We start from the raw sequence: 14,594 nt of genomic DNA on the forward strand, positions 1-14,594 counted from the left end.
CAGTTTAAGGAGGGTTGGTATCAGTTCTTCTTTAAAGGTCTGATAGAATTCAACAGAGAATCCATCAGGTCCTGGACTTTTCTTTTTTGGGAGACTCTTGATTGCTGCTTTAATGTCATCTTGTGCTATAGATCTATTCAGGTGATTAATATCCTCTTGGTTCAGTTTTTCATAATCATATGTATCTAGAAATCTGTCCATTTCTTTAAGATTTTCAAATTTATTTGAATATAGGTTCTCAAAGTAGTCTCTGATGATTTCCTAGACTTCCATGGTATTTGTTTTTATCTCCCCTTTTGCGTTCCTGATTTTACTGATTTGGGTTTTTTCTCTTCTCATTTTAGTCAGGTTTGCCAGGGGTCTATGATCTTGTTTATTTTTTAAAGAACCTAATTTTTGTTTCATTAATTCCTTGTATGGTTTTTTGGTTTCTATTTCATTGATTTCAGCTCTTATTTTTATTATTTCTCTCCATATATTTATTTTGGGATTTGCTTGTTCTTGTTTTTCTAGGAATTTGAGATGTATCATTAGGTCATTGATTTGGAATCTTTCAGTCTTTTTAATATATGCACTCATGACTATGGGACTGCCTTAGCTGTGTCCCATAGGTTTGGGTAGGTTGTGTTTTCATTTTCATTGACTTCCAGGAACCTTTTAATTTCCTCTTTTATTTCATCAATTCCCATTGTTCATTAAGCAATGAGTTATTCAGTTTCTAGCTGTTTGCATGTTTTTTTGTCTTTATTTTTGTTGTTGAGTTCTAGTTTTACTGCTTTGTGATCTGATAGAATGCATGGTATAATTTCTATTTTCCTATATTTGCTAAAGCTTCCTTTGTGCCCTAGGATATGATCTATTTCGGAGAAGGTTCCCTGAGCTGCTGAGAAGAATGTATATTGTGTAGAAGTTGGATAAAATGTTTTGTAGACATCAAGTAGGTCCATTTGATCTATTGTATATTTTAGATCTAGGATTTCTTTATTGATTTTTTGTTTGGATGACCTATCTATTGATGATAATGGGATGTTAAAATCTCCCACGACCACTGTGTTGGAGTTAATATATGCTTTTAGGTCTTTCAGGGTATGTTTGATGAAATTGTGTGTGTTGACGTTGGGTGTGTATAGGTTGATAATTGTTATTTCCTTTTGGTGTATTTCCCCTTTTATTAGTATGGAATGTCCTTCTTTATCTCGCTTGATCAATGTTCGTTTGAAGTCTACTTTGTCAGAGATAAGTATTGCTACACCTACCTGTTTTTGGGAGCCATTGATTAGTAAATCTTCTTCCAACCTTTCATCCTAAACGTATGCTTATTTGTGTCAGTGAGATGGGTCTCCGGTAAGCAACAAATTGTTGGATCTTCCTTTTCAATCCAGTTTGTCAAACGGTGCCTTTTGATGGGGGAGTTAAGTCCGTTAACATTAAGTGTTAGTACTGATAGGTAAGTGGTGATTCCTGTCATTTAGTTGTCTTAGTTGTTTGAAAGTTTGATTGTGTGTACCTAAATCAAGGTTACTCTCTACTTTCCTCCTTTTTCTTTTCCTGTAGTTTGGTGCTGCCTGTCCTTTCATGGTTATGTTGGGTTTCACTTTCTGTGTGCAGAATCCCTTGAAAAATCTTTTGTAGTGGTGGCTTTGTGGTCACATATTGTTTTAGTTTCTGCTTATCATGGAAGACTTTTATTGCTCCATCTATTTTGAATGATAGTTTTGCTGGGTAGAGTATCCTGGGGTTGAAGTTATTTTCATTCAGTTCCCGGAAGACCTCACACCAAGCTCTTCTTGCTTCTAATGTTTCTGTTGAGAAGTCTGCTGTGATTTTGATGGGTTTACCTTTGTACGTTATTTGTTTTTTCTCTCTTACAGCCTTCAATATTCTTTCTGGGGGTCTCTGTAGTTGTTGTTTTAATGATAATATGCCTCTGGGTAGTTCTATTTTGGTTGGGTCTGTTTGGTGTTCTGGAGGCATCTTGCATCTGTATGGGAATAGTTTTCTCTAGGTTTGGGAAATTTTCTGTTATAATTTTGTTGACTATATTATGCATTCCTTTTGTTTGCACTTTTTCTCCTTTAATGCCCATGATTCTCATGTTTGCGATGGAGTCAGTAAGTTCTTGCATTTTTTTTTCACTCGTCTTTAGTTGTTTAATAGTTCTTCAGTTTTTCCTTTAATTACCATTTCATCTTTGAGATCTGAGATTCTGTCTTCTGCTTGTTCTAGTCTGCTGGATTGGCCTTCCATTTTGTTTTACATTTCTGTTTTGTTCTTTTTTCTGAGGTTTTCCATATCCTGAGTATCTTCCTCTTTAATATTGTCTATTTTCATCCTGAGTTCATTTATCTCTTTATTTATTGTGTTCTTTGTTTCACTTTGGTTTTTATACAGTGCTTCTATGGTTTCTTTTATTTGTTCTTGTGCTTTCTCAAATTCTCTATTTTTGTTGTCTTAGAATTTCTTGAATGTTTCCTGTACATTTTGGTTGACCCTATCCAGTTTCATCTCTATAAAATTCTCATTGATTACTTGCAGGATTTCTTATTTCAGGTTGTTTTTCTGGGCTTCATTGGGTTCTTTGGCATAGTTTATCATCGTTTTTTTGGAGTCTGATTCTGGTTATTTGATTTCTTCATTTCCCTCTGGTTCCTGTACGAATTTATTATTGGGGGAAAATGATTTCCCTCTTTTTTCTATCTTCCCATAATCTTGCCCTTGCTATTGTTACTGTTCTAAGACTTTGAGTAATTCAGTATTGTCTACTTGTAATAATAACAATGGTGATATCTAGAATGGAAGGGTGAGGGGAGAGGGAAAGCAAAGAAGGTAAAGAAAAAGGGAAAAAAAAAACCGAATCAAACAAACATTAAAAACACAGCCAAATAAATGAACAGGGAGAGATAGTGTACTAATCAACAGTAAGCTAAACAGGCATTAGAGAGACAGAGAGAGGATAATGAAGATAATGAAAAAAACAAAAGACAAAAAAAAACCGCAAGTTCAAATGCAATAAAGTTTCAGTCTTAATAATTTTGGTGTTAGTCCTTCAGCCTCCACTCCTGAAGACTTTTCAGTGTCTGTGAAGTAGTTCTGTCATTTTCTCATCAAAGGGGACAAAAACAAAACAAAAACAAAAACAACAACAAAAATACCCCAAATTCAAACGCAATACAGTTTCAGTTAGTCCTTCAGCATCCGGTGTTGTTGTCTCATCAAAGGAAGAGAATAAAAAAAGGGGGAGTCTGGAGACATCTTTGTGAATGTTTATCTGAGGTTGCAGCTCACTTGCCTCCTATGTCAACCATCTGCTGCTGCAGGCTTTGTTTATTTAGAGTTCTCCTGGACACCTGTCCCTTTTGTTTTCTCCAGTAGACAACCCTACTCGCCTTTTGCAATTGCCGTCTTTTTTGCATGAGGAGTGCCCTTCCCTCTGGTGGTGCTTTCCACATGACAGCCACAGTTACAAGCTTTCCCCTCTCCAAGGTTTCTGGGAGGGTGCCGCTGCTCCTGCCTTCTCTGGCCGGCTTGTTTATTTACAGTTCACCTGAGATATTCCCCCTCCCCCACTCTCCGGGACTCAGGGCACCCTGCCCTCTTTGCTACGTGTCTTTTTTTTCAGCTGCTTGTTTATTATTGTTTGTTTTTTTCTCTCTTTTTTTTCCCCCTGAATGGGGGTCAGTCTGTCCAGGGGGCTATGCTGATCTGGCCCAGTGTTGTCTGTGGGAGTACCACATGCCACTTAGCTCATCTGGTGGTCTGCATCTTCACAAGCAGTCTTGGAGCTGGCATATGGTGGCTCGGGAGCCCTCCTGGTTTCTCCATTTAACGTGGAGTGGGGATGTTATGCGCAGGCTGGAGGTGGGGCAGAGTCGGAGTTTTGCCTCTTCTTGGTGGTTTTTCCTGCAAGGTGTATCTCTAGAGTCTCTCCAAGATTTTACTTTAAGAAGCACACTTTCTGCTTCCTCCCTCTAGTCGCCATCTTGGAATCTCCTCAGCATACTTCTTAAGTTAAGCAACTTCATAAGCTTTTTACATGCAAATGTTTTAATGAAGGAACAACAAAGCCTGATGTGTTGGTGGAGACTCACAGGCATTTTGCTCACTTTGTAAAGTTAGAAGTCATTGCCTGTGTTGCACATCCTTACCTTCATTTCCACTAAAAGTAAGGTCAAAGTTCAGAGGTGGAAGGTGTGGTGGTGCCATCTTAACTGAGCTAATAAATAAGTTTACTAGGATGTCTTTGAGGACTGCTTTGTAGTTGAATACAATTAGAGATTGTCATGTCATAGGATGAAAATTTATTTTTATTCTATATTCTATAATAAAAACCCAACTCCTCTTTATAGCAAGGTGTGCCCTTTGCCTTAACATAAAAATAAGATGAATTTTAATTGATTTTCATCTCATTGTAGTGAGATTATTGCAAAATTTCATGTTATTACTATCATTTTCCATGAATGTGTGTGGGGGAGATAGATAATATCTCTTTCTGTGGGTTATAGGAAGAGACAGTTTGGATAAATTCCTTCTTCTTGGCAGACTCCTACCTTTTGTTGAGTCATTCATCAAACAAGAAGGCATCCAATAGAAATGGCCAATTCTGGTGTAGCTAGCACATGGCCCACAAGCTGCTTTGGATAGTTCTAACGTGGTGCATGTTAGAATTCTAACCATGCGGTGGTTTCCTGGCAATCATGATGGGTCATATTTACATAAAAGGCCACATAAAATCCAAGCAACAGTCAGTCAGGGGGAGGAATTCAAAAACAATAGGATTTTTCATACATGTGGTGATTATGGAGCAGATTGCAGTATTCCCTATACCTTGAAAGCAAACTTGGACCTTAACCTTAAGCTTATTAGGGCAAAGCAGGAGCCCAGTTAGCAATATCTCCAAGGCAATTCATCCCAAGAATAGAGAGGAAAAGAGATCCTACAGTTCATAGAGGTCAGCACTGCTGGATTGAGTTAGTAGGTTCCCTGTGGAAGAATCAATTCTTTAGTCAACTCTACTTTCATACTATAAAGAAAAGTTTCATCTTGCATACGTTTTCTTTCATTTTTTTCCTGTTGGATGACATTTTACATGGTCTTCACTCTAATCATCTGAATTAAAGAGGTATTTTCCTTCTGAGATAAAAGCACATAAAAAGTTTTGATTTTATTAAGACTATACATTAAACAAATGTTTATTTTCTGAATAAACACTGGGTGATGCATGCACTAACAGTATGCAAGTTTCTGATTTTGTTTGGGGGGATTCCTGAATTTCTCTCCCACCAATTCAGACTTCAGGATTTAATTAACACCTTTGACAAAACACTTTGAACTTGAAGGTTGTAGTAGAAAGTGCTCCAAACAGCAAGTATTGGAAAATAGTGAAGACTTTTCAGAATGCTAAAGAAAATTTCCAGGGCTGGCTGTGATGGTGCAGGCCTATAATCCCAGAAAAGTGGGAAGCAAGATCACAGTTTTGAGTGCAGCACAAGCAAAAGACAGGATCACAACAAACAAGCTAGTATGTGATGTAATTCTGTAATCCCAACTACAGGGAGGCATAGGTAAGAGGATTTGGTCTGAGACTGGCCCTGCTCTGAATCTTAAGACCCTATCTGAAAATTAGCTAAACAAAAAGGGCCAGAGGCATAACTCAAGCAGTGGAGCACCTGTCTAGCAAGCACAAGGCTCTGAGTTCAGATCCCAGTACCACTAGAGAGAGAGAAGAGAGAGAGAAATTCCAACCCAGCTGCCCCTACAGTGTTTTTAATCTGCAAAGCTTTATCTTATTTTTACATTTTGTATGTGCAAACAAAATAAAATGCTACATCATTTTCCACAATATTGAATGTGACCAAGTCACATTTGTTTTTTTTTTTAATCAAAGGAAAACAAAGTTATCATTTTCCATGATGCTTCACTTCTCTTGCTCATGGCTCTTTTCTCAGCAAACTGATTTTTGCAGTCAGATGCCTCCTAGCTGGTGTTCACAAGCTTCTAGTGGTGCTGCTCTTCACTTCACTAACTACTCTTTATCTGGTGGGGTTTCTTTGGGCAAGGAAAAAAAGAAATCATGTTTTAACTATTCACCCAAATAGGTAATAGTGCTGTGTTTTTCAAAAGTTGATTATGGGAGTATGTGAGAGGGAAAGCTCAAATGTGTGAGTGCGTGCACAAGTGTGTGCTTCTTTCAACTTAGAACTCTGCCTGGCAGATTGCCATCTCTGTGCCAGTCTCCATGGCAACTTCCCTAAGGATAAAGTAGCAGAAATGTGAGAAGGCTGCCTGCCCACAAACACAGCTCCTTAGGCCCTGCCAAAAGCTGACCGGAAAAGAGCCCAGAACAGTGGACATCCCAGGCATTCTGCAAGTCCTGCCAGGCTCTGATACATACTGCAGCAACTCCAGTCCCCAAGGGCAGAAAAAGAACGTCTTTGGACTGGTTTCCCACATCCTGGAATCTGGATTCCAATCAACACATGTCCTTTCCTTCCTTGCCACTTTAAATGATTGAAATATTTCATATCTAAGACTTATTTTTGAGTGACATTTGGATGTTGGCTTGATAGAAATATTGTCTGATAGAGTATATTGAGAGCTTAATCAGGATGTGATTTATGTGCCTTTAAAATTTTTGCATAGTGTTGACTAAATGAGTCTTTAAATATTTTCTTTTACCTTTTTTTATGAAAACAATGTATTAGTGAATCATAATAAATTAATGAAAGTTTTCCAAAGAACTTGATAAGATTATGAGTATATCAGTAATTCTCATCTAGGAATTGGTTGGCAGGCCTGGGTGTGTAACTCAGTGGTAGAGTGGTACCTAGCATGTTTGATTCCCAGCACTGCAAAAACAACCAAACAAAAGAACATTTGGCAATATCTGTAGACAAATATTGACTGTCACTGTGGGGCCATGAGGTTGGCCTCTGGTGAATAGAGCCTGGGATGCCTCTAGACATCCTACAGTTTATCAGAGGAGCTCCCACACCAAGGATTTCTCACAGGGAAAGTCAATACTCCCAAAGTTGAGGGGTTTTTATCTATACATATAGAACCATATGTGTCTTGTGTGTGTGCATTTTCAAAATAAAGATTGCAGTGTGCAGCTGCTCTACTAGGAATGCCAAGTTGTTTTTGTAGTTCTCGGCCTGAGCACCAGAACTCCAGTGGCAATTGTCAATCTCAGGTCTACTGTTCAGATTTATTTTTGCAATATATTTTAACACTCTTATAGCTGCAATTTTTTAAGGATTACTGGAGAATACCAGACCTATGTTAGCAAGTAAAAACTGTGTATAGCATAGTCTGTCTCTAAGAATGATTTCTATGCAATGAACTGTAAATAACAGACAGCTTATTTTTGATATTAACTATTAATTCTTTCATAGTAGGAATTAGTAAAATGCTTGGTAAGATTGTCCAAGGGGGAATATTTAAGATCTGCTGCACCTACATTGCTCATTTAGTCACCAAAGTTCTGGTAATGTTCTTCAGGGTGTTTATGTTATTTCTACCCCCTAGCATTCAGGAAAGTTTCTTAAAACTTTTCTTAAAACAACTATAGAAAACTCCAACTTTCTGATTGTTCAAATTCCAATTTCACTGTAATCCAAGGAAGTTTATTATGTTCAGCAGTGCTATTCAAAGTGTAACTCTCCGAACTGAACCCAACTCACTAGCTGTGAGCGAATCAGTATGTTCACATGAACTCACATGGCACCATCCCATATTGGTCTGTGACAGATTGGAAGTCCATGAAACTCTACCAGTGATAATGTGAGAAACACATCGTAGTCACTAATTTTTTAATTACCTGGACATGCGTGGGTCAGTTCTGTCTTTTACTGGATATATCTGATCAAGCAACATCAGTGTTTTCTTGCAGTATTAAGTTTAGTTGGTATTATGATTGGGGTCTTAAAATGTCCACAAAGGCCCATAAACTAAAGGCTTGATGGCCAGCCTGTGGCACTATTGGGAGGCAGTGGAAACTTTGGGAGGTGGGACCTAATAGAATGAAGTTAGGTCTTTGAGGGCTTGCCCCAAAAAGGCTATCAGGACTCCACCCCTCCCATTCTGCTTCTCAGCTGCCAGGGGTGAACAACTTGGCTCCACCAATGTTGTACCACCCCATCACAGATCCCAAAACAGCAGAGCCCACCTATCATGGACTGAAACTGTGAGCTAAATAAACTTTTCCTCCTTAGTTGTTGATTATCTCTTATATTTCATCATAGTGATGGAAAGGTGACTGACACAGTTGGGTTTTCCTTATAGGTAGAATAATATATGGATCTGGTATCTCTGGAAGATAAGTGAATAGCATGCATATCAACAAGGATGTGGTATGCTATGCTGTTGTGATCAATAACCCTCTAAATCTTAGAGGCTTAAATCAGCAAAGGGTTATTTTTAATAGTACTTGTCTATCACAGGCAAGCAGAGACTGTTGTTGCTTTCCTGTTAGTCACTTGAGAACCCAGGCTGATGGAGCATCCATCATGTTTACCATTGCTGATTGTTCAAAGAGAAAGGGAGCCTTTGGCCACACTTTCATCAAGTAATTAATTCATATGTCACTTCTTTTATTTAAGGGGCCAGGTGTAGTCCTTGACTCCATCCCAGCGCTAGAGATAAGGGATAAAAATCTAACATGTGCCCAGGAGTTGTGGACCCACGGAGACTCGATAAATTCCATTAATGACTATGACACTAGAAAACTCCTTGGTATTACTATAAAGCACACATCTTCACTCTTACAACCCTGGATTTTACTCTTTAGCTTATCACTATCAGTTTTATATAGGCATAGGAAGCTGTGTAGAAGAGCAGAAAGAATGTTTACTTTGATTTCAGGTAGGGTCCCAATCCTGCTACTTAACTATAGCAAAACCATACATAAATTGTTTTACAACTCTGGAAGTGGAAAATAATGCTCACCTCATGGGTTGAAATGAAGATGAATTTGGGCAGCTTTCATTAATGTGACTTGTATATTACTTGTTTAAGTGCAGACAAGTAAAAGTATTTATTAGTAGGCTATTATAGCTTTGGCTCAGTTTACAAAATACCTTGTTTGGGAAATGAAGGTCTAAATAATACTGGAATTAATTAAGGTGGAAGTCAGATGTTGAACAATAGGAGATCTTTAAGCATTTTCATATTCTTGTCTACTGGTGTTGACCTAGCTAATACATCTAGAATAATTCTTTATGAAGGTGAAGGAGGGTATGAAATTATTACATTTTTCCTTTGGGTAAAAATATTTCTAGTTTTTCACCCACTACCCTGTTAAGGCATTTTGTGATCCCACTTGGGACTTTACTGTTCTAGATTGCTGTGTAATATCGTTTCTAGGAAATTAACAGTGTGACCTGGTGGTTCTTATTCTAAATTTCTTTCCCTTTCAGCTAATTATATGTACTTTTATCTCTCTCGGAGTTTATTATGTAGGTTAATTCTTTTAAAAGAGAAGTTATTCAACAGATTTAAATCTAATAATGGTCATTAATATGTGAGAGAATTATTGTGCAAATAGTGCATGCTATTGATGATTGGAGAGTTTTACATTCATGACAAGAAAAAATTAATCCCAGCAGTACAGCAGTCAGTGACTCTTTTTTTCAGAGCAGGGACAACATGCAAACTTTGTATTACTCCTTTCCTGCTCTTCAATGAATTGTTTAATCATATCATTGAATTAATTTCTAGCTCTTTCTCTCTCTGTCTCCTTTTCTGAACTTTGGACCCATGCTATTAGTGGGAGTACTATAAAACTGATGTTTTCCAGGTTTTCTAGGCCTAACATTCATTTGAAGAGTCATTATTGTTTTTATCAAGAAGGTTATGGCAGATTAATGTAAAAGTGTTACAATTTTTTCACCCATCACTGTAAGCATGCCATCAGTGTGGCTTTGAAGCTTCTGTCTCTAAGATATGCAGTCTCTTTGCCTTCTTTCTTTAATCTGGGCTGGCTGTGAAGTTTGCTTTGTTCAGAGACTTGGCTTTCAGAGGCCTTGCACATTTCTGCTTCCTCTCCTGGAACTGTGCCACTGCCATGAAGACATTCCAGACTAGCCTTTTGAGATGACATACACTGTGGAGGAAAGCCAATTAATCCCACCACGATAGAGTGGAAAGAATCCCACAGACCTGAAGCTGACTGCAGACCCAGAAGTGACACATAAAACTTCCCATAGGGCCCTTGGACTTATGGAGTCACCAGCTTGGAGGGGTTTGTTAATGCTGCAACTGTTATGTGTACCATAGACAAACTTAATTGTTCCATGTCTAAGTGAAGCCAGTATTTGTTAGACCCACTGCAGTGTTGACCACTGTATTTGTTTCCATTTGCTGAGATAACAAGTTACTACTAACTTAATGGTGAACAAAAAACCACACATCTAGTATCTTTCTATGCTGGAGTTCAAAAGTTCTAAAATCTTGTATCTATTGAAATCTGGGGAGGGTGAGAATTTTCCAAACCATCAAGTCCTGATTTCCTTTTCCTTAAGAGTTCTTCCTTCAATTTGTCTGGTTCTAGAAGAAACATGGTCATACTTTCAACATTTTGCTTTGAAATCTCTTCAGCTAAATGCCTTTAGTTAAGTGCTTACACATTCTGCCTTCCACCTGTTTCTAGGACAGAATTCCACTAAGCTTTCTGTCACCATGCAATGAGGATCCCTTTTCTTCCAATTTCCTGAAGACTTACGAACAGTCTGCTCATAATGATTTGGATATTCTCTAAGAAAATATAGATTTTCTTCACTGTGTGTCTCACTACTATGTGTCCTCACTAGAAGGGACACTAGCTTCCTTATTTTTACTAACAGTCTATTTAAAGCAATCCAGACTTTTTATCATTGTCCTCAAAATTACTCTAGCCTCTGCCCATTGCCCAATTCCAAAACCATTTCTGCATTTTTTTGTGGTTCTTTTGTAGATGCATCTCACTTCCAGTGACAGAGTTATATTTGTTTCCTGTTGCTGCTGTAACAAATTACCCCAATCTTCATGGTTTAAAGCGATACAAATTTGGTATGTTAAATTGCGTGGTTTAAAATGATATAAATTTAGTATGTTACATTTCTGGAGGTCAGAAGTACTCATGTCAGTGTGTTGGCATGGCTGTACTCTCTCTGGAGACTCTGCAGGGGAATCCACTTCGTTACAGGCCACCTGCCTTCCTTGACTCTTCACCATTTCATCCATCTTCAAAGCCAGCAGCATAGCATCTTCAATTCTCTGGCCTCCTTTACTTGTCTTTCCTCTGCTTCTGTCATTATGTGTCCATCTCTGTTTGTCTGATTGTCTCTTTTAAAGACCCTTAGAGTAAAGACTCACCAAAAAGTCTAGGGTAAACTTTCACCTCACATTTTTTACTTAATCATACCTACAAAGTCTCCCTTGCAATTTAAAGGAATGTGTTCATAGGTTTCTGGAATTAGGCATGGACATCATTGGAAGGGGATATTATTTGACTTTATCACAACTACCTTTCTAAGTAGTTTTCTTTTAATATGAAAACCAGATCTATAGCAAATGGTGCTGCTCTTTCATGGCTTTTAAAATTGCGTTGTATGGTGCCCGCTTCAGCAGCACATACACTAAAATTGGAACAATAATACAAAAAGGATTCGCATGGCCCCTGCACAAGGATGACATGCAAATCTGTGAAGCGTTCCATATTTTCTAAAAAATGGGATGAACATATCAAAATTACAATTCAAAAAGGAGGATAAACTTTATCAGAAATTGATATGCAGTGGAAGGTAAAACAAGACAACCCTAAATAAGTTCCTTTGTTATTTTTTTTTTATTATTGTTGTGCTGGGTGGGGGTATATTGGAGTATTTACAAAGGTTTTTACAATGTATCAAATATATCATACTTGAATTCACCCCTTTGGCAAGTTCCTTTTAATTCCAAGTATTACTTCTGAGCAACTCACACCTTAAATGGTTTTATTAAATTTTTACTAGTAAGAAAGACCATTCTTCATAGAAGTCTATCAACAGTAAGCAATGAATATCTTTGAATTAGAAGGAAAATAGAAGTGTCTCATGCTCTGTCATTTCTCTGATGCTTAAATTGATACAATCTGCCATTAGCAGTGGCCAATGGACTATGCTTGACTTCCTATGCCCTCGGCTCAGTCAGATTTCCTATTTAAGGATGACGCCTGAAGCTGAACCAAATCTTTCAAGATCTCTAAGATTTGTTGTCCATAGCTTGACCTTGTGAGTTTGACCACTCCTTGCTTAGCTAACCCCTTGTTATTGTCACTGTTGATCTTTGCTATTGTTACTGCTCAACTTCTTTTTAACTCCAGCCACAGTATTGACACTGTGACTGACATGAAAATTTTCCATGTATTTTGTTTACTTGCAGTAATCTCCTAGTACATGTTTTGTAAAATTGCATAAACAGAAGACACAGACAAAGCTGCCCCACCTCTGCCCCACAGCTCTTGTTAATATTAAAACAATTTTTCTCAGTATTTGCTGTTGGCAGATATGACAGCTCTTTTGTCATTTTATATATGGTGGTCCAAGTGTATGACCATCCCTCATGTTGTACTTCTGTGAAGGCCCTTGAATTCTTGCCAAAATATTGCTCTTTGTAAAGGAAAAGATTATTTACTGTCACTCCAGGACTGCTTCCCTCTGGTTCTGGGGCACAAAGTGAAAGCAAATGTAATTCTCCAGCATGGTGTTAGGTTCTATCCCTTTTCACATTCTGCTAAGCATCCTGTTTGCTTTTTGAAAATTGGTTTTTCACGGTGAAGAACACCATCAATGTAACTCCAAAAGTGCTCTAAAGCATTTTTTCCATAGAACATTTGGTCAGTGTAGAGCCCAGCTTCTGTTGACAGATGCAAGTTACAAAGGAAAAGTTAGGCTTCTGTGCTGTTTCCTCTCTTGCATTCACACTATATTCCTGTGGCAGGGAAATACTGTGCACTGACTTTGTACACTAAAATTTTTTTAAAGTGCAGAATGCTATACCTGTAAGCTGACTTGACACTTTGCTCACATACATTATTTCTCCATTTTGAAGTTAATTTTTTTTTGGCCATCAATCTGCTTCCTCATTTTCTGCATTGGAGTTGTCTGGAGTTCCTTCATAGGATCTGCATGTGGCTGTCAACCTCCCAACAAATCAGAAACCTTCCCAGTTACCATCTGCCATTTACTAATTGTGCATTCTTAAGACAGTTCCCTTTGATCTCCAAGAATCAATTTCTTCTTTAAAATAGTGACCTGTGCTGGTGGTGTAGCTCAAATGGTAAGAGCTCCTGCCTTTTATAAGGCATGAGGTCCTGAGTTCAAACGCCAGTGCTGCCCAAAACAAAATAGTGACCATGCTAGAACTTTCTCTATAGAGGTTTTGAGAGGATTTTATGAGATTCTGTAAGTAAAATTCTTAGCATAGTGTTTTACATAGTGCTTTAAATATTCAGAGAGTATCATTTTTGTTCTTTATCTTGATAAGTATGTTGATGGACATTTCAACTCAGGTAAGAATATACTTGTGTTAACTAAAATGGAGCTGACACATATTCACACACTCACAGTTACTAAACACATTACATCCCTGGCATTGTACAGAGGGTCCTTGCCCTTCAGCAATATAGAATAAGGGGGGAGCACAACACAGCTATGAATGGTGGTGATATGGCTAGGCAGCATGAGAAAACATGGCACCCACCTGAGTGTGGGTAGAGGAGGGTGAGGAGAAGGCTTCTTGGAAAAAGTGAGGCCTAGATGAAGTCACGTATGTTGGGTAAGGAGGAGTTCACCAAATGAGGAGAAAATATTCTAGGTACAGAGGTAAGAAGGATATGACTTTAAAAAACAAGCAAAAACACTAAAAAACTAAATTAAGACAAAGAAACTGAGCTTAATTTCTGGCATGAATTTGTATGGTATCAAAACTCAATTAAGAAGCCAGCAGCTCTTTGCACAGGTTTTATTTAGACAATGCCATAAATTCCTGGCACCACATCTGCCTTGTGCACAAACATTAATATAGCAATATAACTACTATTTTTTACTACTATGGCTAAATACTAACATTGGTTATTATAGCCTTTGTTCTCTCTCAATGTATGATATTTGATCAGTTTTAAGCCAAGTACAATAAGCATGTCCCCACTCCCACTACAAAAACCTGCTTATAGCAAATGTAAGGGATTTGCTAAGCAGAGGAGTTTGGGTGCTCAACTTTCTTACCTGTGCCAGGGCTATTTATATTATGAGGATTAGGGTGGCATATTTAAAGAATCTCTCCCTGATGTTAATAAACATTTTGATTTTTGATAATACAATATTCAGGAGCTTTAAGGTTCAAAATAAAATTTTTAAGCATGTATAAATTTTCTGACATCAGCAACCAAACTCACAACTTGTTAATACTTTAAACTATGAAATTATTAATTTGTGAAAATTGAAATTTGAAATTGTACATAGGCAGTATGATAGCCATTGAAGTTTACCCAGGGTGCAATTATTGCTAGTTGCAAATGTACATGCCTTCCTCCCTAGTTCCCTTCCTCATTCTTTCTCTTCTAAGGACCATGCTAGACA

At 37.8% G+C, this 14,594-nt stretch overlaps 1 protein-coding gene and 1 non-coding gene across 11 annotated transcripts in view; both read left to right on the top strand.

Moving 5' to 3' along the window:
- The window catches only part of Rbms3 (RNA binding motif single stranded interacting protein 3), a 1,393,896-nt gene that overhangs the window by 497,209 nt on the left and 882,093 nt on the right, over positions 1-14,594 (top strand). The gene's annotated exons all lie outside the window — the stretch shown is intronic.
- Positions 11,589-11,698, top strand: LOC141423594 (U6 spliceosomal RNA). The gene has a single exon (XR_012448439.1). It is a non-coding gene; the product is annotated as a U6 spliceosomal RNA (small nuclear RNA).

Source organism: Castor canadensis, chromosome 5 (genome assembly GCF_047511655.1).
Source record: "Castor canadensis chromosome 5, mCasCan1.hap1v2, whole genome shotgun sequence".
Classification (NCBI taxonomy): Eukaryota; Metazoa; Chordata; class Mammalia; order Rodentia; family Castoridae; genus Castor; species Castor canadensis.